This window comes from Dermacentor andersoni, chromosome 1, assembly GCF_023375885.2.
Source record: "Dermacentor andersoni chromosome 1, qqDerAnde1_hic_scaffold, whole genome shotgun sequence".
Taxonomy (NCBI): Eukaryota; Metazoa; Arthropoda; class Arachnida; order Ixodida; family Ixodidae; genus Dermacentor; species Dermacentor andersoni.
In genome coordinates this window covers 147,661,200-147,687,257 of record NC_092814.1, presented here as the reverse complement: position 1 = coordinate 147,687,257, position 26,058 = coordinate 147,661,200, and the positions used below count along the sequence as shown (strand labels likewise).

The 26,058-nt window shown below is 50.1% G+C and overlaps 1 protein-coding gene across 6 annotated transcripts in view; it reads right to left on the bottom strand.

Annotated features, from left to right (window-relative positions):
- MYPT-75D (Myosin phosphatase targeting subunit 75D) overlaps positions 1–26,058 on the bottom strand; it is a 393,464-nt gene that overhangs the window by 63,595 nt on the left and 303,811 nt on the right. The gene's annotated exons all lie outside the window — the stretch shown is intronic.

Here is a 26,058-nt window from a genome sequence, read left to right as displayed (position 1 = left end):
CGAACAGCGAGGGGCGTCACGCACCACCAGTTGGGCGCGAGCAGCGTCAACGCGACCTGCTTCGATAGCTGCTGCCCCCACACATGGGCGCCCTTTCAAGTTGCTTTTGTACTCGAATGCACGAAAGAGCGTTTTGTTTGAAAAAGTAGGGGAACACCAGTGCGTTTCTGCGTCAAGTTCGATCTCCAAACTTGCGTCACTCTGGAAATTCATTCCAAGTGGATACGCCTTGCAAGCTCACCGGCTACAATTCGTAAATTGGTATGTGTGCCGGAAAGTAATTCATTCAAAAGATAGTGAATTTTCGTTAATTAGTTTAATATTGGTTTCGCTTTCTCGTGCAAGTAATGTCCGTCTCTCCGAATATTTCAGTTTTCGGACTAGAATTATGTTATCCGCAACAGGCTCTGCTTAAGTATCCCATAAAACTTGAGAATTATCACCATGTATATGTACAGTATGTATGTATACCGATTGGCTGCAGCTCCCTAGGTCCTCGTGTTCTTGTCAATATATTGTTACTAATACTTCAGGCTGCATTTTTCTAGATCTCGTCCATAGGGCCCGCCAAATTTTCATTTTGCACTCGCGAACTTTTAAATCAATGTTTTCGTACTCATGATTCTCTGAAATTTTCCGTCTTCCGTATTCGTAACCCTTACGCAGGCTTACCTTATATTTCCTTCTTTCAACCCGTTGTGTATTCACTGATAAATTGTACTTTTGATTGACGGGCTTACCGAGCTTTACATTGTCTGCATTTGCCGTTCTCCCGCGTTTCCCGCTTGTTGCCTACTTCGATGCATTGTCGCCCACCTCTCGTATAAAACCCATGTAACAGCGGTGCTTCTGGTACCTTAAATAAATAAATAAACAAATGAATAAAACAAATTAATTAAAATATCAGCTCCAAGCCTACGGAGGCACCCTAGAATGCCATTCGATCATACGTCAAACGCACAAAACAAGTAAAATCAAAACAAACACAAAAGCCGCAGTTTCGCCCGAAAAGCGAAGCATCGATGCGATAGCAAATCAGCAGACAGCTGCACGAAGTAAGGATAGTAGTTTTATTGGCTGTATAAACTTCTAGACATTCGCTTACTAACTCAATTAACAAGCATGGTGTAGCGCGCACAGGCAACACTCGATGACCGCGGACGATCGATGTCAAAACGCTGGCGTGAGGAAGAGCGGTACAGCAGCAAACGAATTACCTTCGTGCTGCATATCGCTTCTACGCAAACTGAGCGGCGAAAACGCAGCGCACACGAAGCTATGAGCCGTCGGCCCGTCCAGACCGTCCCCATCGCTCATCGCTTTCAAGACCCGCTCGGCCCCGCCATACGCAGCTCCCGCGGGAGTAGAGCGCCCCCCACCTCCCTCCCTACCCCCGGCGCCCTGCGCGCGCGAGATTGAGTCACTATCGTCGGCTCACACTCGCACGCTTTCACTAGCACATACAGCATACGGTGCGCGACGGCGATGTTATCGCCCTCGGACTTTATACGGAACATCACGGCGACGGTAGAAATGCGCCTGAAGGGTACATATAAATTAAATTATGGGGTTTTACGTGCCAAAACCACTTTCTGATTATGAGGCACGCCGTAGTGGAGGACTCCGGAAATTTCGACCGCCTGGGGTTCTTTAGAGGGTACATATAGTTCCTATCGCAATAAAACATACGTTTGCCGCAGATTTACTCCTTTCGAACTTACAAGTGAGCACACTCCCGTCGACACTGATGGCGGGTACGCGCTAGCATCGGGCGGCCCGTAATGTTTTTTTTTTTTTTTTTCTTTTTCTAAGCCAGTAACGTGTGTTCTTTTTTTGAAGCTGAAGTGCCTTCAAGGTGTTAGTCGGCGTTGATGAATCAAGAGGCAGGTTGGAGATGAGAAACTTGCGAGATATACTGAAGCAAAAACTATTTACAAAATCAAATGCGGGGCTTGCCGAACAACACAGACGATAAACAAGTAGACAGCGCCTTACTGTTGCCCCTACATAAGACAAACCGAGTCTCACTGTTCGACCACCAAGCGGTTACGGTCTATACAAGCGACACAACGTACGGAGACTTACTGATCTATCAGTTTATATATTACATCATAGCAGGCAAAAACAACAACGGCGCTCGCTTGAAAGGGTTCGCGAAGGCGCCGGTAGGCGATGACTGCGACACAGAGCATCAAAAAGTGTAATTCTCACTCCAAAGAGCCCGTTCACATCGCGAAGAACTTGAGCGCGCCGTAAACAACGCCCGGGAATGCAACATTGGCAATGCTGAATATCGCTAATTAAAACCAAGGCGCCGCACTGCACGCTCGGCTCGCGGCATATACTGCGCGGGGGGGGGCCGACAAGTGATGGCAGGCGCTGACGGCGTAAGAGGAGCCCGCGTTCGCTCGCTCGCTCGCTCAGCTCAGCACGCGCATTTACGGCCCCATATATCAGACGGGTCACTCCAGCACCCGAGATTTTTACAGCACCGATTGCAATGCCAAGCGCCGCCGCCAGCAGCTCCGTATCGCGCACGACGGAGAAAAAGAAAAAAAAAGACAACAATAATAAAGAGAGAGAGAGAGAGAGAGAGAGGGAAAGGCGGCTGTGGGACTTCGGCATGACGGGGCAGCAGCGACCGCGAGCGTCGCGCGCTCCGGGACGGCTGCGCGCTTCCGTCTCATTAGCCCCATCGACCGCGGCGTCGACTGCACCGCCTCTCGAGAATCCCGGCCAGGATATTGCGAGTGCACTCATCTATCACCTCACGCGGCGGCAGAGGAGGGCGGAATCGGGCAGGAATAGCAGGACCTATACGGCTCTGCCTCTCGCGTGTTTGCAGCGCCCGATTCTCATTCCGTGCCAGTCGCCGAGGCCACAAAGGCACCGGACAACAGTCGCTTCGAATCGTGTTCCAAAAGTAAGGAGCAGATGCCGCTATAGCACAGCTCTCAAAAGGCCGGCACTAAAGCGCGATCACCGCATATTTGCACGTCGCATACAAGTCCGGGATACAAAATGGTGCCCCACTTAACAAGAGAGCAGAAAGACATGTTGGTGGTCTATAGTTGGCCCTTCACAGCACTAGGGGTCTGGCTTTGCCACTGCCCGAAACCGATCCAATATGTTGCAAGCGCTGCCCTATATCCAGTGCATTTCACTCGCCGTACGAGAGCCATTTCCAACGCTTCGATACATCCCAGCTGGGTACATTTATAGCATTCGCAATCCATAACCAATGATTGTTCCTGTATTCTGCACCGAGTCTATACCAATGCCGGCTGCGCGTTCCGCTGGCCTGGTCATACGGCCGCTTCGGCTGCGATGCAAGCTACTGGCCTTGCGGGATGCTTTTAACGATTCATAACCGACGCCGGCGTCCCGCGGCGCCTCCTCACCGATGCCCTGTCACACGGCCGGGGCTCGACAGTCGGGCAGCGCGAATTGGCCCCCGGAGCACGACGCGGCGCACCTGGCAAGATTGGGTCGCCGCGTGCAAGAGCACAGCACTGTGCACGCGCTGGCGTCGCGCGTTTTAACAGCGGTACATACGATGATCCGACAGCCAAAAAGCAACAACCGAAATTACCGCACCCTTAGGTGCACTTGTATACTGTTCTAAGAAGGGTATAAAAAGAGCCGCAAGATGTACACAGCGGCATGTCAATGCGTAACAGTGTCATCGAGCGTGAAAATATTTTGACTAGGAACGCGGACGGCATTCGCCGCAAGTGCAAACACCCCGTCCACAACGTGGGCGCCGAGATCGATGTTTGCGCTAAGTGCACACACCTTGTTGTTGAAGGCCGCATTGCATCGTGTCTTTCGTAGCGCATCCGCGAACCGCTTATTATTTTCTTTTTTTCGTTGCATTTTGAAAAAAATGAAGCCTGGATCCTGCAGCTGAAACCGGGCACATAATACTGCTATTATATAGAGACGGGGATAGTCAGCGGGTGCTTGCATTGGGTGCACATTCAAGAACGCTTTCACAGAGAACGCACAATGTAAACACGGAACTGTTTTTTCTCGAGACAAGAGCGGGGAGTGCCGCGGCACCGGGTTCGCCGGGCCAGCTTATACTGCGTGTGCGCGGCGACGGACGATGGCGTGACCAGAGTACGCGCGTCCTGAAAGGAGAATATTTCACACAAAAGTTTGACGACGATGCGTTTACGTTTCTCTCTCGCACACACACTTTCACCAAGTGGAAGGCCCCTCACACGACGGGTCCACGAAACGGAAGAAGAAAAAGAAAAGCCGATACGCAAACGACAGGCTCGTAATAACCACTCGGAAATTCCTTCCGCGAGTGCGACGGTGCAGTGCAATCAGAGCGTGCACGTACACACAGACGCGCGCGTGCGAGCGAGCGCGCACGCAAAGCGCAGGCGCACGCTCCAACGGCGGCACACGCTCGGCTACTATAATGCAAGGGCCTCTCCTGATTGAAAGCAGCGCTGGCCCCGAGATCCCTGTCCCATTAGGGTTTTTTTTTTCTGGGGGGAAAGCAAAGACATTCACGGGATAAGGGTGGGATCGGGAGGACCGGTGGTCACGAAAACGAAGACTGCTCTTCGGTCATTAACGAAGCGCGGAACCCCCTTTTGAGGGGCGTCCGCGGATCCGCAATACTATACAGACTTCAGCAAGGAAATATCGGTAGCGCCAGAGCGCTGCGCCACCGCACATTTGTTCTATTTCCTGCGGCTCCGAGATCACCACGAGACGAGAATCACGCGGAACGCTCTTAAAAAAGTTGGCACGCTTTGGGGCTTATCTTGACGCACAATGATAATCGTCATCTACCTTGCTTACGTTTCCTTTCTCGAAAACTCTGCGCTGGCTACTTTCCTGTCGAGAATGCTATGTCACGCTGACAACGCGCATGCCGTTCCTGACCTGGAAGTACCGAGCTCGAAGCTTCAAAGAAAGGAAATACGGGCCAGACGATTATTGTTGGGGGCACGATACGCCAAGATGGGTGCAAACTTCTATAAAGAGCCCCTCACCAGGCCCCATAGCAAATTTCGGTTATACGCTGAAAGTTGTTACGTGTCCTCTATGGAGCGTTCTGTGGCAAAAATTTTTCAGATGGGCTCATTAGTAGCCAAGATAGAAATATTTCAGTGCCGCGAACCCATGATTTCAGGAGGCAAGCTCCACTGCCAAGCGAGACACTCCCTCCACTCGCCCCGTCTAGCCCCCGCAAGCGAAATTCCTTCCCTGCATTCTCCCATACCGGACCTCGAGGATCGCATGAGGCATACGTCACGGGCGCCGCCTTCATTTTTTTTTTCTCCTGGCTTCTTTCAGTTCTTTTTTATTTCAGCGCTGCGCATTTTTACTGACGGCGTTATACACGAGCTGTTGTGATTGTCTTGTTTCGGGCAGCGCACGATTTTGCACGCTGTGCAGAAGGACACATGACCAGCGGTATAATTCAGTGCGACACGAATACTGAGGAAGAACAAGCGGGTCGCAGAGCATGATCACGGCGCTGGAACGCGGTAGAAAATGGCATAGGTTCGGTACCTGCGCACGTGACTGCACGACCGTGGGAACAAGCAGACGAAGCGGAAGTACATCTCTCTTGCTTCGGTGCGAAGTAAAACAAAACAAAAACACACGCAGACAGTGTGTTTTTAATTATTTCTCTAAACTTCAATTCGTCAATTCAAGCAACAGAACGCACAGATAACAGATGTCATGAATAATTCTCGAAGTCACGTGTCACCACGAGCGACGTCACACTGCGGACACGATTACGTAGGCGCAGGAGCACGAGGACGTCACCGTCCGCCTTGGAGCGCGGTCGCCGCGAGGGAAAGGGAAAAAGGGCATTCGGGTTGAAATTTCAGACCGTTCCGCGGCGCGGAGCGATGTGATTACTTCCAAATACAATCGTTAGCGCGCATTGTATGCTCTGCGCTTGTCAGCTCAATATGGCCAGACCTGGTGAGGGGCACTTTAAGAGTGAAAGTTCAAGCACGCATACCATTTTAAGGTTGTTGCGAGATCGCATGCGCCCTCTCGATTGCGATCAGTTCGTTCGGGCAAATACCAGCAAAAACTAGTATTGTCTATAGAATCTCGTATTTTTATAATCAGAGGCAAAAACACGCAGCTTACCCATAAAAGAAAAGACGCGAAATAAACGGTTTGTGCCATGTGGCAATATCCTTAAAAGTGTACAGCAACTCCTCGAGTTTCCAGACACTCAAAGTCTGGTTTCGGAAGAACCACTTCCACGGCAAGAATTTTTGTCGAAATAAGCACACATTTTCAATACCACGGTCACGCCTTTGTGCATTTTGTGGATACTTCATTTTGGCATGAAATTTATCATTCAATTAACACGGTGCACAATACAACGGGAAGCTCGATCAGGCGGCATTTACGCGCGCCCATGCTCATCGCATCCGCGTTCCTTGGACGTTTTTCGTGACAACCGCCCAGAGGCATTTCCCCACAAGCGTATACGCGCGAAATAACCGTTCAATAAATTACGCGTTCGATGGGAGTAGTCGTTAAACGTAGTGCCGGTATCGTCAAATACGGCCTCGGCAGGGTAGGCGAGACAAGCAGGCAGCGTACCACGCGACGAAAGCCTGCGTGACGCATCGCCAGCCGCGAGGTGCTTCGACGAGAAAAAACGCGCAGTTCCTGGTTCCTACCGACGAGAATTCGCCCAACCCGGTTCCTACCGACGAGGGGTCGCCGAAGGAATTTAAGGGAGAACCGGCCCATTGTGGGGACAGAGTTGCCACCAGCCGCCCCGTCGGTCTGGTGCACTCTTCGGCTCAGCTACTTTATGCTACCACCTGATATTACCTGGTATTACCTGCTATGCTGTACATACTGTATAAAGCTTTTCGTTTCCTCCTCGTCAGCTACAAAATTCCGTCTGTCGTCTACGTGCGCGAGTCGCAATACTTATATACAGGGTGTCAAACATAACTTGAGCCAGGAATTTAAAAATGAAAGGCGCGTCGGAAGCGAATCGAACCGAACGCATACTATTCGCAATAGCCTATAGTAACTCAACACTTTTTTGCTTTCCCCATAACTCACTAAATAAGTTTAATTACCCAACATCTTTAATTATTGGCTGAAGACCCCAATGTATGATACGTAGATTTGTAAAGCACCTTCAGAAACCACCGATCAAGTTGTTCCCTTTACGATACGTCTCACGTAGTCCTTTTTTTCCGGATTGCAAAGAACCCCGTGAAATATGAAAGAAAGCCGCGTGACGGAGCGCTTGCGCAGTGGTATCGTGCTGCTCTCAAGCGTGCGTTCGGTGAAAAAGGTCGGCTCCCGTCGGATGACAGCGAAAATGCATGCTGCTGGCCGAGCGCTGCTGATTAGATTAAGAACGCCCTGCCGCTTCCCCCGTCGCCAGTCACGATGCAACCGACCTTGCGCTACATTGCGCTATACGACGATACACTTGGAGGTGACTTAGTATAATCGTGCGCTCGCTGCATGTTTTTAGGCAACATCATCGAGAAACTTGAATGCTCGGGCGCAGCTCTAACTCGGAATGCGCGGCTCATTTGGGACGCTCAGGAAAGGTTCGCCGCCATCCACATGGACATGTTGATGATAAAGAGTTAGTTCGAAACCTCAATCTGCCTCTGACGAAAACGCCGGGTTTTAGGTAATCAAATAGTTGTCAAAGGTTCTGAGCGGCGAACATTCTGCAACTCCAGAGGGCCCTGGATCATCGAATGTTCAAGCATGTGCCGTTAATGTCGGTGGATGTTGAGCGCTCTTCTGTATACCACCTACCAAATGAAAAAAAGAAAGACACAACATGAAAGCCGAAAATCTTGAGGTGGTACTTGTTTGCGACTGATTTCACAACTTTTCCCGTGGTGTCTAGTCACACTAGATTTCAGATAAATGTTGTAACTTGTGCAACTTGATTCATTCCGTTTCATCGATACAATAAAACGAATTTCAAAAAAAAAAAAAAAACAGAGGTTTAGTGGGCTGTGTTCCTTAGAAAATCAGTTTATCATCGGATGTACAGCGGAAGTTCCAATGATTTGAACCTATACATGCCTAAGGGCGGAGGATTTGGCACCTATAAATACCTTAAATTAGAACTGAAGTCGCTGCTATGGGCACCTAAGACAGCATTTATTTAGCGCCTAAATATCCGGCCTGAAGTCATAATGTGGTCGAGCTGACGCTAAGTGCCCAGTATGGTATATGCCTCCAATACAGACACTACATCACTGCAGCAAGTTCCGTCACAGGAGGAATAAACGCATACATTTGCAGGAAAATTCCAAACGCGATCAAGCCAGAATAAACGCGAAAGCGAGCGCGTTTCCTTTTCTCGAGTTCGTGAATGCGTACGTGCGCGTCTATGCATGTGCGACATACTATATTGACATAATTCAAGCAATAAGTTTCGGAGCTACTAACGTTCAGCGACAGCCTACGCAGCCAAAGCGTAATCTGTGCGACAGCGTAACTGGCATCACTTCCTTTTTCTTCGTTAATCTTTCAATTTATTTCGTAATACATTTGCGTGATACTAATTCTCATTAACTTCATTTACTAAAGCGGGAAAGACTATTACGTAGTACATCACCGCATAAGCGCAATTAAAGTGCAATGCAAGTGACCAATCCCTGCGGGGTGAGAGTTCTTCCTCGACCGTACTCCTCGACCTAGAGAGCGAAATAAAAAAATAGAAAGAAAGTGCACAAAAGCATTTTCACTTCGTTAGAGAACCTATTAGAGGAACTCCCTGTAGGTCCCACAGCGACTTCAGCGTTTGTGACAGTTCAATCAGCGACATCGAAAAGAACCCTGTCAGTTTAAATTTTGACCGCCGAAACCTTTTGTGTTTCAGTCGAAATGGCCAGTAGAGCTTGGAGGATTTCCGAGCTAGAAACTGGTCGCAAGGAGAAGGAGGAGACGGAGTGAGTGGCGAAGTCGATCTAAGCAACGCCAAAGGGAGGGGAGTTGCGGGAAAAGGTCAATAAAGGCGCTTCAACGGGGATACATCACACAGTAGAAGACCGCAGATGTGCCTCCATCGTAACGCTGACCCATAATCATCTCGCACACATCCCCCCTTTCGGCCTCAAATGGGAGAGAAGGGGAAGGGGGAGAGGGACGTCCAAGGAGCAGAATGCCAGAAGGACGTTATTTTCCCTTCCTCCCACTTTCTGCGGTGTGTCCCAATTTCTCGATACCGCCTGCCCCGTCAGTATTTTTTTCCCCAAGCTATAGCCGCCATCCTAGTCTAGTACACAGGCTGGGAGCAGAAAGACGAAAGTGTGCTCGGAACTTGGGCGACACACCACCATAGTGAGACGAAAATGACCATGCTAGCGAAAAACACTCCCTAAACAAAAATGAAACCTTTCTCAGCCCCCCTCCCCCCTTCACTGCCCAAGCGAGTAAAAAAATATATCAAAAGATGGGGGTAAGAGGGCTGACGAACACACCACAGGCCCCGAAAAAGGAAGAGCCTCGCGAAAAAGCAACAGCACAGACAAAGAAGCGCGCCGGGGACAGCATTCATCTTTCTCGTCCCACGCCGCGACCTTATCCAGGGGTCACCGCGGACCGTCGGTCGACGCAGGCCAGTCCATGGTTCCCGGTTACACACACGAGCTTCAAAAATCGAAAACGTATAAATATGTGGACAAGAACAATGGAAGTTCGCGCGGAGTGCTTTCCGTGATCCATTTCACAAAGGACTCCGCAAAGACGGTCAACCAAAAAAAGAAAAAAAACATTTCGAGGTAGTTCAACATAAAAGGAATCATGGTGCCGTTTTGCTGTTGAAATTTTTTTCCCCGGTGATTATAGGCAAGAAATGACCGCCGCGCTCTTTGGCAAATTGCACGGCACTTACAGAAACACAACTGATATTGTGTCGAAAATGACAGTATGCAGTTATGTTTGATGAGACGGGCAGAAGCATAACAGAAAGAAAGAGGGCGGGGGGGGGGACAAATATAAGGAAGTGTTGCCTAGAGGGCTACGACATCAGATCGACATGTACTACTGTTGAACAGACAGATGGAAAGAAACCACGAGGAGTAACTAGTCCCACTGACATGCATACACGATATGTGCATTACAGAACAAAACAAAACCAAAAACATACACCTTCCACAGAAGGAACACTTCGCATGCACAAAGAGGAGATGCGTAGCGACGCAGACTTGCCAGGACATATCGAAACAGGACGCGGTCTGCATCCTCCTACAAAGGAACAGGGAACGGAATAACGGACAGCAATCTTAACCGTCCTCCTCTCCAAAGGCGCGTGCGGGGCAGCGGACGAGAAATGCGAAAGGTTCGGTGGCCCGGCGCGCCGTGGCAGAGCAGAGGCCCTCACGCGCGCAAATAGCACTGAAAACACCTCACTAAGAAAGAAATATATTTGGCCAGGTGCGTATAAGCTACGAACAGGCAAAGCTGATTTATTGGATTTCTCCCGCGCTGACTCTAGCTCACGTCCTTTCCTTTCTTTCCCCCATCTCTCTCCGCCACTCTTTCTCACTCAAGAGCCTTCCTTCGCCAGATTACTTTTCTTATCTCTCTCTCTCTCTCCACACACACACACACACACACACACACACACACACACACACACACACACACACACACACACACACACACACACACACACACACACACACACACACACACACACACACACACACACACAAAAAAAGAAAACATGAATACCACTCGCTTTCGACCCCTTTCGGACGCTCGCCTAATCCTAGCACGCCGGGGGCGCCTCGGGAAGATCAGGGCACACTCGGCCGTACATGAAAACAGATGAGGTGGGGGAGAGGGATTTCGCGAGGACCTTCGAACCGCTAAAGCTTTCTCTGGGCTCTGGGCTACAGCTTTGGATGAAAGAAGGAAGCCTGCGGCTCGAGGATCGGAGGTCGCGGGAAGAAGGCGGTCACACATACAAATGTGAGTTATGCGGCCCCAAAGAAAAGAACAATAAGGGCTGACGCTCGAGGTTAAGTGGAAGAAAGGCAAGTGGAAGGCCTGAGGAGTACACTGATGCGTGATAGATTTTATAACCTGAAAAAAGAAAACTGGGAAGCATATACACAAGATCCTGCTATTTCTGATATCACTATTCATAAACTCTGGATGCGATCGAAAAAAAGAAAAGGAACAGAGGGGAGGATTAAAGCTTCCTACGCCGACATGCACATTGACGTAGTAAAAGCATGTGAATATACATTGAGCAAAACTGACGGGCACTGTATGCGCAGCGTGCAACCCCTCGAAAAAAGTTAAACACAAGACCTGCGCACGAGAAGGCGGCGAGCAAGCGCTGAAATGTCGCGGCTACAGAACTTTCTAGTAGACATGCAACGTCCTTGTGCGACACTCGGGAGCCAATATAAAAGGGGAATAATTATTCATGATTGTAGTGTGATAAACACGACTTGCGACGCTAAATTCAACTTCGTCGTTTTTTAGAGAGCCAGTACTGCAGAAAATTCGTTCACAGGCTTTTGCTCAGTGTTGTGCTCTATTAATATAAAATTTACTCGAAATTTAAGAATGGTCGAGGTCACGCGCGCATCGCGGGTCATCGAGAAGTGCAGGTATACCGTACACACAGTCTTCCCTCCGCGACACTGTCACTTTAAGCTGCGCTGCGCAATATTAGTGTGGAGCTCTACCGGCTACGATATGCCCACGGCGCGGGCTTTCGGCGTTCCGTCCAGTACGTAAGCGCAAGCACGAACTTGGCGTTCGCGGCGCGCGCCCAAACTCCGCTTCATGCACGCGGCCGTCAGTCACGCCCGCGCATGTAATCTCACGCCCGATCGCCGACGGGGCCTACAAGTTAAAAAAAAAAGGGAAAAAATTAAGGTTGAACTTCTCGCAACGGCTTGCTGCCCTCACCGCACCGCCCTCCACACCCGTCGCCCGGGCGTAACCAGCGCCACCGCGCCGCTCCGTATTCGCGTCTGCGACGAAGGCTGCGGTTTGGTCCCGAGTGCGGGATACGGTGATAACTCTGATAATGCCATAGTCGCCAAGGGTATACACGACTCTGCGTCGCAAGGGGCAGTGGGGCCATTTAATAGCGGCGCAAGTTCCAGTCCAGTGAGCGCAAATTCCGTGCCGCTTCACGCGTATGCCTCCTCGCCAAGAAAACTCTCTCAGCGAACAGGTGCGTGTCACTGGCGACTGAGAAAAAGCGGGAAAGAGCTACGTCATCGGTACGTCGCTCTTCGGATTATGCAGCCCGAAGATAGTGCAGTATAAAAATGTGGACCAGAACGGCATTGGACATTTGCTCTGAGGCCATTGGGTATGTGCCCAAGGGGCCACTAGGTAAACTAGGCAAATACACAGTGACACATACCCAATGGTCCCATTGGCACCAAGAACATTGGATCCCTACCCCTGGGACCACTGGGTATGTGCGACTGCATGGGTATGTGAACACTGGGTACATACAAAGTGGCCCCAGGGGCTGATATTAAATGCCTTTCGGGATCGGCATGGGACCACTAGGTATGTGCCCAGTGTACCCAGTGGCCCCTGGGGCACACATGCATGCAGTGGCACACACCCAGTGGTCCCAGGGGCAGGTACTCGATGTCCTTTGGGGTCGGCGCACGTTTTTAGACTGCACTATCTTCGGGATCGGCCCATGAAAAGGGCTGGATAGTCGTTAGAGAAAACTGGGTTGAACTCGCCAAGGATGCTTCGCGTTAACAGAGTAATACCTCTGTCACGCGGCACGTGTAATGTCATTCACAGTAAATCTACACTTATACCGAATGTCATTGCGGTCTTGAGTTCCCTGTCTATACGGGTATACAAAATGGCATTCGCAATTTATGGCGATGTTTATCGGCGCGCAGGCAGTCCGCAATCGACATGTATAATTTCAGGTTACGCTTCGCCCTGCGCAAATCGGTGGTCTTCCCCCCCTTTCGGCAGCGCGCGAGTCTCGTCGTCGGTTCCCTGCGCTTTTCGCTTCTCATTCTCCGCTGACGAAGCTGCAGGGTTGCTTTCCGTGGTTGGTGGATAGGCTTTGGCGAGACACCACTTGGAAAACATTAAGCAGAAATGGAAAAAAAAAAAAACAGATGAGCGTTTCTAAACATGGCCGACAAGAGGTGCTAGCGTCCAGTCGAAGACTGGGAACAAGAACACAGCAGCACAAACTACTACAACTATCGTGCTGTACGTCAAAAAATATTTGAATGTTCGTAACAGCAATTATGACAACCTTCACTCCGATTACATTTCGTTTCAACTTATTTCGTAATTTTTTGCCAAGCCCCTGTCGAGATTACGTAAACCACACTTGCACGAGTTCGGGAAACTCATTCAATGGGCGAATGCCATTGGCTGTGAATGTCATTCGCTATGCCCGTGTAGATCAACAAAAATGGCATTAAGACGTAATCTCATTCGCTGCGAATGACATTACACGTGCCGTGTGACAGGGGTATAAGATGACGCGCACGCTGCGTGCGGTAAAGCAAAGGCGGCAACACTGTATCAGAACAGCGAGAGAAAGAGCGAACGCACATACAGACGTGGCACAAACGACACGGCGCGCGTTCCGCCACAACGGGACACGGCCCGCCGAGCTAGTGGCCGATACGCGCGGAACACACCGAGATGGAGGCACGCGGAGCGAGCTCGGATAGGCCCCGAAACAAAACGGCGGATTTGGGCTCGCACGTTTACGCGGCGCCAAGAAGCGGGCCATCATCACATCCGGCGCTACGCAATTCGCAACCCGAGGGCTCCCGTCCAAAAGGCGGCCCCGCGCGTCTCGAAATCGCATTTCAAATAAAGCACGCCTCGGCAAACGGCGGGCTCCCTCTTGACGCCGCTCGGCGCGGAAGCCATCGCATCTCGAGGTGCGTCGCGCACGCGGAGGCGACAAGCGGAGAGAGATCTCGGCGCCGCGATCTCTTTCGGCGCAACGCCAATTGCAGCCCGGCAGATGCGCCGATTGCAGCGGTTAATGTGCGCGCTCGAAAAAGAGGTTCGCGCCATCCATCAACTGGGATCAAAAGATATCACGCGATGCTGCCAGACAAAAAAAAAAAAAAAAAGGAAAGACGGAGATTTAAGGCTATCAACATGGGCCGCGTGTCGAGATGCAAGGGGAGGACCCGGTTCAGCGATGAAATGTTTTTGCGATAGTGTATGAATGCAGAATATAGAATTACACATAAAATAGAATTGTAAGGAAAATAATTACATAAGAAAGAATTATAATGAAAATAATTACATAAAATAGAACTATAATGAAAATAATTGGCCCTACTTCTCAAGCTTTCCAGGGTACGGAGCTGTATGCACGCGCACACACCACTATACGCGCACTTCACTTATGTCTACGGGTCGGTCAATTATTCTCCGTTTTAAATTCTTGTAGAAGGAGACATCCGCACCATTGTCACCTTCAAGGCAACTCACAAGGTGCTCGTCGTCTGGAAAACAAGAACAGCCGTCGAAAGTAAAGCTCCACTCGACTAACGCACACGTTAGTCGAGTCAGTTAGGCACTGTACAATTACTAGAAAAGCCTATATCGAGCGTACACCCCAGAGGTGGCTCTGCATACATGCCAAGAGACTTGTCACGAACACGGAGCTAGAAATAATGACAGTGAGTAGACATCCAGTACGTTGCTACAACATAGCCATGGAAATACAATTTGGCATTCGATTAGATACCTTGGACTACATTCCGCGGCAAGCATCACTATAGTTCGCTTCCAAAGCATAACTACACGGTCAACGGAGTGACGTATATAAGGAGCTGCGCTGTTCGTAGACATTTTGTCAATGGGAAAGCGTTGCCAACTACGGAATAGTTGAATGTAGAGTCACGTGCAATATGACCTGCAACACCGGTGCCCGTGGTCGAAGGGGCCCAAAGACCACGGCTGCGCAGACACAGGGTAAGTTCCAGACCTAAACACACCTTCATTTAGTGGTATTTATTAAACCGCTATTTCGCATGTCAGAGCCGCCGCGCAGCCCTGGAGTCCCTTCGACCACGAACAAGGGAGTTGCAAGTCATATTGCGCGCGACTGTACAGAAGCCAGGTGTAGGAGCGCTCTGTCTTTCGTTCTCTTCCCACGCCCTTGAGCTATTAAATATCTTTGGCCAAGCGTGGCAAATTCAAGAGATCCGTTTCCGAGCGAACGGCTTTGTGTTTTATCTCCGCATGATGCGTACGAACCGTTACCATAAGAGTGAATACATTCGCCTGACTGCCCCTCCTAACAGGGGCAGTTGAAGGCGCATGTGAATGAGCCGCTGTATAGAAAGCGACAAAAGGAATAATAAAAACACACAAAATAACTGTTTACAACAGCGCTTGGCCCTGCACTACAAAGCGCAACATCAAGCATTCACACATACACCAATCAGTCAGGATCTAGCGCGCGCACGACCTATTTCCGGACAGCGCAAGTGTGTGTACGTCTACCAATGCGTATGATATCGGCGGCGCCACCTATACAGGAAGTTCACGGGGAACGTCGCCCGCAAAATAAATCAAGTTCTTCAGCGAGACAGCTAAACTGGGTCAGGTACCAAATTCGCACCCGCGGCCCCTTGGCGTAACTTTCTTTAAACGAACTTTTTAACTGCACTGCGTTATCAACAACATTTCGGGGTGCATGTACCCGTAGTAGCGAAAGTAAATAATATCGCTCCCGCCACGAACGACTGCGTCAGAAACTGCGCTTTATCGAACACGCGCGGTCCACACAGCTCCTCCTCGTGGACCACGGAAGAAAACGGAAAGAATGAAGGAAGCAACGAGCGCAGCGCAGCGTTTGGCCAGACGCCAAGAACAGATTCGCACTGCGCCGTCTCCTTGCTTCACACCCTTCGGCCCCGTCCGCCGAGCTTTCCCGCACACGTTGCGGGCAATACTCTCGGTATACACAGCCAGTGGGCGCACGAGCGGAATATCCATGGGTGGCCATAGAATGCGCTTCAGCTGCCTCGACACAAATAAGAAGGCACGACGGACTAATACGAGAAACGAGCCCGAAAAAAGCCCCATAGCGGGCGGGAAAGAACAGCGACGTCACCCAGCAGCAGCCTGAAGTCAATGAGTGCTGTTATCGAACTATGGGGCCGACTCCAAAGGGGCATTTATCCTGACAAACCTGCGAGCAGAATCAGGGAAGCACGATTAGTGGTAGCTTTACGACGGCCAATAGATAATAAAGTCGGGTAAGGAGAAATTAAGGTGGTTTTTACAATGTACAGAATGCATATTATCTACGTTTGTGTACCTTAATATATACAATCAATTAAGAACGATGGTTAGGTTCGCGATACACTTCACAGTCTCGTTAAACGAAACGGAAAATGAAAGTAGAAGAAAAAGATAGGTTGCCGCCAGTGGGAACATAACCCACAGACTAACAATTGAGCTATTGCGACGACATTCCCTCCGTCCACTTTCTTGAATGTTTTTGTGTTCATGGATTTATATTCTTGTCCCGACGATGATGGTATGAGCACCGCCTTTGTAACAGAGAGTGGCAGATGGCACCTAGTTCGTTTTCAAAATCTTACCGGTATATCTAAATATTAAGCTTATACATTCAGCTACATTATTCGAAACAAATTTTCTTTCCTTTAAAGGGAAGGAAATTCACTTGTACCCACCAATCTTCCATCCTTCCCTTACTGATCTGCACCGCCAATTTTAGGTACGTTTCCCTGACTGCCTCTAAAAGCCGAGGTCTTGGGTAGGGTAACAACGTCCTAATTTACATATGGATAGATAAATTCTAAAGGGTCATGCTCAATGGTCCCTGCCCCATTTTCACAGGAATCGTTTTCATCTGAAAATTTCCTACAACTCCGCGTTCTCAAACACCCTCGATTCGAACAGTGTTGAGCGATGCCATTTTTGCTACAGCTACCTTAATCTCTACGTACGCCTATCCGTGCACTATTTCGGCATCTCTAACACCCTCCGCTCTGCCGCTGTCCACGACGTTAACGTAATGCTTACTACTAGTTAGGCTCAGGATACCCTCTCGCTCTGTTTCTCTCCTCCCCCCCCCCCCTTGTTTTTTTCATTCTGGGTCAACGTTTTTCCAGTACAGGTACATAAATAAGCTAGCCGTCCACCTATTGTCGCTCTTATTGGCTTGGTCCATGCTCTTTGATTATCTTGGTTTCTTCGATCGCTCTTCCTTTTGATAGCACCTTGATTTCATTTTGCAGATAATTATTACAAGTCAGTATGCTGAATTTAGTGATGCGCTGTCGTTCAGCAGCAAGCGAAAGAAAAAAGCGCGCAAGTGGGCGTGAGCTAGCTAATACACGTGGTTAGTGTCGCGTGTAATCAGTTCACTATAGTGTTGGCGAAGCCCGCGAACAATTAACTAGATGCTTGACACGAACGCACGCTCGAAAGCCCAACTCAAAGGTGCAGAGCTCGGCGGTGGTTGCCTGAACGTTTCACCGCAGGTGCACAGCTGTGTGGCTGCAAAACATTTGACAGTTTTAGCAGCGTGCTCGAGATGTGCTCGATGAACTTCAAGCTCGGAGAGGGCGCCCTCACGTACTGCATGCATGTCCGCTCTGCTATCGTCCATGGCTGGGTAGCGCAACGCAGCACCGTACTATTGCGGCTTAGGGTGGCGTTCGGGCAAGGAATCCACCAAGCCCGTCGACGGCTACGTCAGGTTGGTAGAATGAAGGAAAAAGGGTTTATTGGCTTTACACGGCTCCAGCTACGGAATCCCACTCCATGTCAGGGCAGGTTAAACGTCCGAGTTCGCATCAGGACCCTCTGTCCCACTGCTCAAAAAGTATCCGCTTTTAACCCTTCAGTGTCGGGTTCTTTCGAAGGGAACGCACCCTCCAGCGTCGTTTTTTTTTTCTTTCTTATTCAGAAGGGGAAGAAAAATGAGACGGATTAATGGCAAGTGCACTCTCAGTATGGTTCTCAATAGAGAGTGGAGATCGTACGGGTACGTTGGTGACATGGGGGGACAAAAACGCAGAAACGTACCGGTACGCCAGTGATACCGAAAGGGTTAATACCTTCGTCTTCCCTAGGCGCGCGTCGACTAGGGAATCTGAAGACTGTCCTGCAGCAAATCACAATCATCGAATCCGCTGCGATACCGCGCTCATGCTCGCAACATTCCGCACTAAACCTGCCTCCGAAGCCCGATGGTATGGAATATGCGGCAGGATAGCAACCAAGGTCGCGGTCGTTCTTCGGTAGCATTGGATGGGGCCCCCATTTCATCCTATAGTTCAGGCTGTCAGGTCATGGTGGGGTGGTGGCCTTTTGTGGAACTGTCAAGAGTCGGTGTACATGCTGCGTTGACGTCTGGATAGGCGCTGATGGATGGGTGGGTGTTTGCATTGTGGCAAATGTCTAATTAACGACATTTTGGTGTTGAGACGTAATAGTACGGATATGTGCTCGGCCAGATTCAGAAGTATGCTGCGCAGTAGAGCCGCGTCCTTAATAAATAAAAACTCAATAACTGACGTCCTGCAAGTATTTCACGTAATGAATTTTCAAGCGCTAAATTTAGTTACATAAGCGAACACAATTAAGATTGTTTTTCTTTGTCGGAGTAATTTTATTTATCACCCCTATATGCCACCGCAAACCAAGGGATTTTTGTCCGTTTAACAAAACCCTTTTCATTAAATTCTGATGTTTTACGTGCCCAAACTACTATATGACTGTGAGGCACGCCGTAACGATGGATTACGAATTAATTTACGGATTACAGAGTACACGGGCGTCTTTTTTTTTTTTTTTTTTTTTTGGCCCCCATCGTCATACGGTCGCCGTGGTCGCGATTTGATCCTGCCATCTCGTGCTTAGCAGCGCAACGCCATTAGGCCACCACCTCGTGTCCTCCGCTCAACAGCGATGTCAGCTAAAACGTGTTCAGCCAATTCGAAAGGCTGAGCTGTTAAAGTTGCCTGAAAACGATCTGCTAAAGCTCTCTAATCTTGAATGAATTCGTCGAGAGGCGCGATTGTTAGTTTATCTCCCACGCCTCGAAAACCGCACTGAAATTCAATCATATGCCTTCGAACGACACCCATTCCCGGGGAGCCAAAAAAAAAAAAAAGAGCAAAGGCGGCGCAGGTACGTGTCAGCTGTTGAAAAAGGGCGCGAAACAAGCGTGCGTAAAACACACGGCCGATCAAGTAGATGCGCAGAACCCCCGGGCACGTATGTTGCCCCTATGCTCCCAGCGCAGACACACGACGTATGGAAACATCCCGGCAGAGTTTTGTGCATGCCACGTTGACACAAGGGGGGGGGGGGGGGGGGGGGGACGCAACGGTGGAGACCGCGAGCGGAGCGAAACGTAAACCCGCTGAGCTAAAAAGCCTCTAATATCAATGTTGCTGGCAAAAAACACGGGACTTTCAGCCACTTTCGGTAGTTTGCGACTACCAACATAAGCATTGCTTTGTCCCTGCCTCTCAAATCTTTATTTTATAAATACATATCCTGCGCTTAGCAATTCGTTGAAAAGTTCTCTTGGCATATTGCCCGTACCACGTATAGCAAGTAAATAAACATCGTCCTATGCGCAGGCTTTCCCGCACTAGTCCTCCACTGGTCACGTGTCGAAGCGGGCCGTTCGGAAGCGGTGCTGCCGCTCTGCCGCTGCGATGAAATTCCAACTTGTTCGAACCTCGCCGCTCCCACCGCTAGTGCCGCCGCTCGAAACAGATTTCTGCGGCGCGGCGGCAGGATTCGCGAGCATTTTTCGCTTGCATGTGAAACAGGCTGTACGCTCGCTCCCCCAGATGTGCTCCGCTGGGGTAGAGGGAGAGGAGGTGTCGCCTCGCGGTGGGTTTATATATATGCGCTTCGCCTCAGTGTATTTAGTCGTTATGGAGAGCGGGAAAGAGACGCAACGACAGAACGAAGCGAGGAAGACACAATGCGCTCAAGAGACGCCAGAAGAAGCGTAGCCATGCAGCTCTTGCTTTCGCAATTCAACTAGGGTTAACCAGAGCTAAACCACAGGCAATTTTTCTGCCTCGCAACACCCATGCCAACAAGAGGCGCGATCAAGGCGAAACCAACACAACACGCACGTGTTTATCGTGCTTTTTTTTTTCTCTCTGGCAGGCTGTGGTACAGTATGTGATATAATGCAAGCAGCATTAAACAGTAGGGTCTGGACAAATATGCCAAGATATCCCTAGCTACAAAGTTAAGGCGGCGTGCGAATCATCCAAATTCCCAAGAACAAACGAATAGTTCCCTATACCTCAACAATTCGTGTTCAACTCGATAATTTGAATATTCAGTATATTCAAGTACTCGTTGATGTTCGGAAATACTGGATTGTTGAAAGCTTCCGTAGAACGCACTCCGACGCAAATGTCTTGGGAGATAATTTCATGTTCGAAGCTAAGTTCTTACTTTTTTTTTTAATATAAGCAGAACTTCTTAAAATACTTGTTTGTAAGCTGTGGCAGACCGCACAATTATACTCCTTGCGCTTAATTACTCCCTGGAAGAGGTCTACGCCCCTTAAACAAACAAAAATGAAACGCGCAATTTACTAATTCATAGAATTGCTACTAGTTGACTTTTTACCTAGTTATTCGTAGTAGTACATTACAGACTGTAGCCTAGGTAGGACTACGGATCCGATATGTCCGATGAAACTCAATAAACATCCGACGGTAAAATCGTACTTTATTATCGCCATTCGAGCCCACTCATCCTCTCCGTAAAGTTCTGCTGCTGTATTATTACACGAACTTTGAATCGTGGTACCGGTAAGCTCTAAAGCGAGCATCGGAATATGCCATTCCGGCATATCCCCATGCAGGCACTGTGGCTACGACGTTCTGCTGCGGAGACCGAGCTCCCGGCTGCATTCCATGGCAGTCTAGTCTAGCGTACCAACCCTAGCCAGGCTCGCCACATAAAGCTGCACCACGCCATACCTGCCGACACATCTGCCCTTCATTGTCACATCTAACAACGAACGCCACAGCAGTGAGACGCGTTCCACCCTACACGGCTGCTGGTCTCCCTCGTGAGGACCAATTATTATTATTATTATTATTATTATTATTATTATTATTATTATTATTATTATTACTATTATTATTATTATTATTATTATTATTATTATTATTATTATATGCTTCGTGCCCTTACGCCACACATTTATTGAATAATTGTGCACAAATATGAGCCCGTCAAATAAATGCAGTGTCGTTCGGACTAGCGGTTCGAACGCTAGCGCCATTTCGCAGGAGCGAGGCACGCAATACATAAAGACCACCGCGCCGGCATTGTTTCAAACTGGCCCAGAAAAGGGCGGAGAGGCGAAGGAGGCGAGCGAAGCGCCCGAGGGAGGTCGTGCGTGGGACGATGAGAAATATGGCCCGCGTAAAGAAATCGGGGTCACGGCGCGCAGAGATAGCCGTCCCCTTCCGTGTCATCCACCCGAACAGAAGTCTGCTCTTAGCGCGGCTTCAGAGAACGGAGGAATGCGGGACTGACAAGAAAGAAACTGCAGCTAGGCCCGGACGAAAATTAGGGAAGCGGCCGAGAGCGCAAACAAACCGGCCAAGACCCAAACGGGAAAGTCGGCGAGCGGCCAGGGAGCCAGAAAAAAAGAAAACAAGTGCGCACCCGGGCCTTCTTTGGTCTCGATCGCATTCGCGCAGATACGCGGGAGGCGCTCCCTTGCCTCGTAACGGGACGCAAGACCAGGGGCACTGGTGCCGGCCAAGCCACCCATTTACATATTCCGATCGCATAATCTACTCGGCCGATAGCCTTCGACTCGACAAAGGCCAAAGCGTGCTGAGCCGACCGAGAATCGCGAAGCTCGCTCATTGAGAACAGGAGCGCCTCGCGGATAAGCAGCAGGTGCACACAAGATCAAGAGAAGGCGCGCGCGCGGAACCTCCGCACCATGCAAATAAGAGATCGGGGCGGTGCTTCAAAGGTTCCCCACTTGTGCGGCAGGAACGCCGCGCGAACGAAAACGCCGAGGAGGGAGGGTGGCGAAGAGCGCCGATAACGGCGAGCGGACGCTACGCCCGCGCTGTGCTGACGCAATGCCAACGCGCCCTCCAAGCACTGCATGCGCGAATTACTGGACAGCATTGCATCCCCGCTGCGCAGCGGGGATGCAATGCTATGATATGATATCGTCCGTGAAAACTGTTAGGTTAAATACGCGCCCCACTTCATTAAACCGCGTCGGTATGAGTATTACTGACGTTGTAGCAGCAACGATCAAATTCTTTAACGGGACTCTGGAAAAAACCCCTCACCGACGCAGCTTCAAGGTGTCCACAGACTGCCACGCCCTCATGCGTCATGGGCAACCATATATGCACGGTGTCGCCAGGACTTTTCAGAACGTAGCATCAAAACTGAGGAAGGCCTTAATTAGCGGCGACGTTTCAGCAGGACGCATGCCTTCGTCCCTATACGAGCGCCAGCCGAGGCGCCCTCACTGCGGCTTCACAAATGCCCCTTCAAAACCTCCACTTACTAATTCAATTGATTTAGTCAAGAGACATCACAGCTGGCGCTAAAACGACGACGAATTTTCATCTGCAAGTAATTTTCTGGTTAACTAAGACGACAAAAATCCCTTCCAAGCCAGCGTCTCCCTTCCCATCTCCAATGATCCGCATACCCTCCAAGCCAGCGCTTAAATATAGTTTGTTTGAAACATTTGGTCACATCGGAGTGCGTCATTTTTGTTCCTTCCGACTTAGACGTTGATTAAAGCCTCTTCCTGAACAGTTTTATTACATAGAAGGAAAAAGATGTGCTATACCCGCACACATGTTCAACGCGTGCAAGCAAGTGAGCGGCAGCAGCGGCAGTGCGAGCGTTTTCTTGCATCGGTCGAAAAGCATGCGCCATGATTCGCCGTTGTCAGAATCAAACAGTGAGTAACGAATGTAAGAGCCACCCTCGACGCTTTTTTTGTCAACTACATGAAAACAGGCACGAACACAAAACAACACGTGGCGACTTTGAAGAGGAGAGTGCTCCTTGCAGACTGTCAAGCTTGCTGCCCACGTCATCACCGACGATTATAGATGGTCCTCGATGGCATGAAACCAAAGGCGTTTATTGCGCTATTTTAAACGACACGAATGCAGGCCGTACAAACATGTAAACATTCGCTTACTAACTACATTAACAAGCACAGTGTAACGCGCGCACAGGCAACACTCGATGACCGCGGACGATCGCTGCCAAAACGCTGGCGTGAGGAAGCGCGGCAGCAGCAGCGAGCGAATCGACCTTCGTGCTGCCTATCTCTTCAGCGAAAATTGAGCAGCGAGAACACAGCGCACACGAAGCTAGGAGCTGTCGGCCCACGTACTAGACTGTGTCCCCATCGCAGATCGCTTTCAAGCTACGGCCCGCACGGCCGCGCCATACGCTGTTGCCACAGGAGCAGCACGCGCTCCACCTCACTTCCTTCCCCTCGGTGCCTTGCGCGCGCGAGACTGAGCCACCATCGTCGGCTCACAGTCGCACACTTTCACTCGCACATAGCGGCGCGCGGCGACGATGTTATCGCACTCGGACTTGATACGGCACATCACGGCGACGGCAGAAATGCGCGTTCAGTGTCAATATAATTGCTAGCGAAATAAAATATGAATAAACGAAAGTCCAAGTCTAAGAATAAGCTAACCTAGATGTCCAGAAAGGAGCGCGCGGAAACGAATCCCAATAAGAGCGAAGGAGGCAGTAGCCTCTCCGAAAGTGGCGGTTTCAATAAGAGCACTTTCCTGTTATCCCCAATGCGTACGGTTTTTGCCACCTTTCCTTTGATTAAACACCCACCGCGATAGAACAAGACGGGGTCTCCGTCACTACACGTGTCACAATCATTGTTTCGACCGCTTTGTTCAGCCAATCCCCGCGCGGCTCCCGACGGCCGGAAAGAGCTTGCGGTTTGAACGGCGCCCGGCCCTGCCAGAAATATATACTGCCGGCGACAGCTATATAGCATGCCTCGCTCCACGGGGTGCTGCAGGTGTCTCCAAGCGCGACGCAATCTCGATTCGGCCGCAGTTCCCCTTGCAGCGCTTCCCCGCCTCTGCCCCGTTGTCTTTGCCACTTATTTCCCCTGTTTCGAGTGACAGCCTTCCGCTGAACTGAACGACTCAAACAGCAAAAGCGCCCTTTTTCCGCCATTCCGGTCAGGCTTCTGCCGGAAAAAGGCAGGCGTCTGTACATGGAAGTGTAGGAGATTCAAGCCGAATAAGAACACGATAGAATAAGGAAATAAATGAGTACCCTCCCGATAATGCGCAAGGCGGTGTTCGCATCGTGTCTGATTAAAGACAAGCTGCATGTTGGTATAAAAAAAGCGACAGTACAGACAAGTTCACGCGATACGCCGATATTTTTTTTCTTCTTCGCTCTTGGTCGCTTTAAACAATAATCTTTAGCCAATGTAATGACTGATAACTCGACCATGTGTATTATTATTCTGGTGACCGGAGAAAATTCACACTATTCTAGTGCCTTTCGAAATTTGTTTCCTGCTCGCACGGAATGTGATGGAGGCGCCGCTTCACCCTCGCGACTGCACACACTGCAGCTCGTCCGTGTTTGGCAGGCGGCCATCGCCACAGAGGTCCACTGGTGAAACGACGGCACTGCCTCGGCAGAAAATAACGCTGGGCCCGTCACCTCCACTAGCGTCAGCAATTTTATTGCGATAGCAATTATACGGACACTCCAAGAGTATTTCCGCTGTCGGCGTCAGCGTCGCCGTCACCGTGAAGTGCCTTATGAAGTCCAAGGGTCGACGCGCGGCCTACGCTGTATGTGTGAGTGAAGGTACGCGAGGGGGGCCGACGATCGAAGCTAAATCTCGCCCGCGCGAAAGAAAAGAAAGCGGGGAGGATGCGCGCCGTCTTCCGTCATGCACCCAACGTTGCGAGGCGCCGGGGGGGGGGGGGGGGGGGGGTGGAGAAGGAAGGACGCGTGGTTGTACTACGGCTGCAACTGCGCGTGTGGCGGCTGCGCGCGGACTATATCTTGAGAGCGATCTGCGTTGGGGGCAGAGGCTAGGTGCGTCGGGGACTCGTAGCTTTGTGCGTGGAGTGTGTTTTCGGTGCTCACTTTGCATTGAAGCGATAGACAGCACAAATGCCGCTTCGCTCGTTGCTGCTGCCTGTTTCCTCACGCCAGCGTTTCGACAGCGAGTTTCCGTGGTCATCGACTCACACATGCACGTGTCGATGTTTTGTCGTGCGTACCTAACACCATGCTTGTTAATTTAGTTAGTGTGCCTATGTTTACAAGACTATACGGCCGATAAAACTGCTATCCTTACTTCGTATAGCTGTGCATTAATTTGCTATCGCAATAGATGTTTCGACTTTCGGGCAAAACTGCAACTTTCTCTCTCTCTCACCGCTGCTTATGGCAGCAGTCCGTGTTCAACATTACAGTAAGATCAGAAAGAAGGAAATTAAGAGTTCCACGTCTTAACATATAGTGCCAGCTTCGAGCATTCTACCGGAAGCATACTCATTTGCAAAGCTTTGGTGGCATCGTTACATCTCAATACCATCGATGACGAAACTCGCAGTTTCGCCCGAAAGGCGAAGCATCGATTGCGATATCAAATCAGTGGACCGCTATACGAAGTAAGGATACTAGTTTTATCGGGAGTATAAACTTGGAAACATTCGCTTACTAACTGAATTAGCAAGCATGGTGTCGGCGCGCACAAGCAAACACAAACACACCATATTCGATGAGTGCGGACACTCGCTGTCGAAACGCTGTGTGAGCAAGCGCGGCAGCAGCAGCGAGCGAAGTGACCTACGTGTGGTCTATCACTTCAACACAAGAACGGCGAGAACACAGCGGGCACAAAGGTATAAGCCGCCTGCAGATCCATTTCAAGATACGGCGCCAGCTGAAGCCGCAATCGTCGGCTTCCCTAACGTGCTTTCACTCGCACATACATCATACGATGAGTGGTGACGGTTATCGCCC